Source organism: Hipposideros armiger, unplaced genomic scaffold (assembly GCF_001890085.2).
Source record: "Hipposideros armiger isolate ML-2016 unplaced genomic scaffold, ASM189008v1 scaffold_15, whole genome shotgun sequence".
In the NCBI taxonomy this organism is placed as follows: Eukaryota; Metazoa; Chordata; class Mammalia; order Chiroptera; family Hipposideridae; genus Hipposideros; species Hipposideros armiger.
The window spans coordinates 1,651,979-1,655,252 of NW_017731365.1; positions in this window are offsets into that span (position 1 = coordinate 1,651,979).

Below are 3,274 nucleotides of genomic sequence, written 5' to 3' on the forward strand. Positions count from 1 at the left end.
AACCGGGGCCCTCTGGCGTCCCAAGCGAGTTCTTAAACATCGCGCCACTCGGCCGGCCCGAGAGACAGACATTATTAAGAAACATTTTGCAACGAAGAACATTACTGTCTTTAAACCATTTTTTTTAAAGCTATGTTTATGGGGGCATAATTTACATTCAGCAAAATTCATCCTTTAAATGAGTGCTATGAATTTTGACAAACATATATAGTCGTGTAACCACCACAACAATGAAGATGTAGAACAGCACTGCCTGATAGAAATCTAGTGAGAGTTACATTTGTCATTTTAAAATTTGTAGTGTAGCTGCACTTAAAAAGGTAAAAAAGAAACAGGTGAAATCACTATTTTTAAAAAATATTTTATTGGGGAATTGGGGAAGGAGAACAGCCTAGTTGTCCTTCAGTCTTAGTTGTGGAGGGCGCAGCTAGCTCAGCTCCAAGTCCAGTCACCATCCGGTCGCCCATAGGCAGCTCGTGGCCACTAAGTTCAAGGTGCTGTGTTCAATCTTAGTTGCAGGTGGGCATAGCCCACCATCCCATGCGGGAGTCGAACCAGCAACCTTGTTGTTAGGAGCACGTGCTCTCACTAGCTGAGCCATCCTTCCACCTGTTGGCAGCTCAGTGGCAGCTCAGCTTAGGCACAGCTCACTGGCCCATGTGGGAATCAAACCGGCGACTCTGTTGCTCACAGCTCATGCTCTTAACCAACTGAGCCACTTGGCTGGCCCTGAAATTAATTTTAATAGTATATTTTTTGTGCCTGAATATATCCAAAACATTATAGGGCTGTCGGAAGAGTCATGATGTATTTTTTCTGTTTTTCATTGCAAAAATATGTCATGACTTTGCTATTTTTTTTCTTTTTTTTGTGTTAAGTCCTAAATTTAGTGTGTATTTTATATTTACAGTACATCTCAATTCAGATATTAAATTTTCCTATGAAATACTTTATCTGTTTCATCAAATTTAGACTTGAAAAAGTAGGTACACATACGCAGGTTATTCCAAACATACTTAAAAGTTTTCCAAAACTGAATCAATTATTAGTTTTTAAGTTAAAATTTTATTTTTTTAGATTTTTTTTTTAATTGGGGAATTGGGGGATGGGGAACAGACAAGTTGCTATTCTTTTGTTCTTCAGACTAGTTGTGGAGGACGTTGCTTCACTGGCGCAAGTTGGCACCATCATTGTGCTTTTCCCAGGCGTGGCAGATCAGTCGCCGGCTTCTGGACGGCTGCTCACTGTGGCTGCTGGCTGCTCACGCTGGCTGCTGGCTACACACGGTAGCCCATGGCACCCCATTGCAGCAGAGGCTGCAGACTACACCGTCTGGGGCGACTCACGGCAGCCCAGCTCCAGGTTGAGCTGTTGTTCAGCATCTTAGCTGTAGAGGGCAGTGTCACTGGCCCTCATATGTGGGATCCGAACCAGGGCCCTCTGGCATCCCAAGCCAGCCAGCTCTTAAGCAACGCACACTTAGGTGGCCCTTAAGTTTAAATTTTAACAAGTTAAAATTAAATTAAAAATTTAATTCCTTGGGGGCTGGCCGAGTGGCGCGTTGGTTAAGAGCTGGCTTGGGATGCCAGAGAGCCCTGGTTCGGATCCCACATATGAGGGCCAGTGACACTGCCCTCTACAGCTAAGATGCTGAACAACAGCTCAAACTGGAGCTGGGCAGCCGTGAGTCGCCTGCGACGGAGGAGGCTGCAGTCCCTGCTGCAGTGGGTTGCCATGGGTTACCGTGTGTAGCCAGCAGCCAGCAACCGCAGTGAGCGGCCTTCCAGAAGCCAGCGACTGATCTGCCTCGCCTGGGAAGAGCGCAATGATGGTGCCAACTTGGGCCAGTGAAGGAATGTCCTCCACAACTAGACTGAAGAACAAAACGACAGCAACTTGTCTGTTCCCCTTCTCCCAATTCCCCAGCGCTGTTCCCATCCCCCCAATTCCCCAATAAAAATCTTAAAAAAAAAATACCTTAAATAATAATGACATGTTCTTCACACTAGTTTCCCAGCCCACCAGTGACTTGACCTGTTTCATGTATCTGAGCAGAAATGGAATAAAGATTATAATAGTTTACTCTACGGCAACACTGTTCTAAGTGCTTCCCTATAAACGGTTACATGTTTAATAGTCATGTAATCTTCAATCAGGAAATAGGCACAGAGAAGTTAAGTAACATGCCCACCGCTAGTACAGCTATTAAGAGGAGTCAAACCTAGGCAGTTGAACCTTGGGATTTGAACCTAGGCAGTGTGGCTTTACAGTTCATAATCTTAATCTCTACTTCCCTCCACCCATCCCTGCCTCATCTCAAGTGATGCAGAGCAAAGGAGCTACTCTGGGAGCTGATTTGGTCACTGTCCCTGCACACTGTGATGGCCCTCTTGTATGCCCAGAATTGACAATGATATATGAACAACTTTCCTTTCTTATTTGGACAACCAAGTGGTGAAATGTCTGTATTCTTTAACAGAGCAATACAAGATAGTGAGTGTGTCAAAATTTTCATAGCCTACTACAGAATATAAAGTCTGAGGAAAATGTTATGTTTTTGTTTTCTTTCCTTGGTTATTGCATATACAGTAATACTTTGGTTTGCGAGCATAATTTGTTCTGGAAACAAACTACTCATATTACAAGACATCGCTCATTTACCAAGTTAAAATATATTAGAAATATTTGCTCGTCTTGCGGAACACTTGCAAACCAAGTTACTTGCAATCCAAGGTTTTACTGTACTTTTATTTCACGAAAATGAAACAGCCCAGGCCTTGCCCACCTAGAGACAACTTATTGATTCCATATGTTCATAGGTGAAGAAACCACAATCACATGGTATATAGCCAAGAAGCCTTTCTATCTACTGAGGCTGGATTATTCAGGGGTCCCCTGGCATGCTGGCAGAATCCCAACTCTCATAGTCACAATTATCAGTGCCAACAGGGCCTGCAACACTGTTTCTCTAATCCATTCAGTCTGTGTACACTTTTAAACGCTATTCATTCTCAATTATTGACTGTCTTTTTCCTTAGAGAAGAAGTAAAATCCACAGAGTAAAAATCTTCTCCTTTTCCCCTCTATAAATCTACCTCCACCTGCACCCATCTTCTGCTTCCCATTACAATGAAGGAAATGTCCTTCCTCCAATTGAAGCCTAATCCCTCCATATATACTCTCTGGCTTCTGTCCCACCTAGCCTTCTCAGGAGCTTCACTTCTTCAGAGAAAATTATTTCTTCTTTCTCCTGTAACTTCAATCTAAATACAAT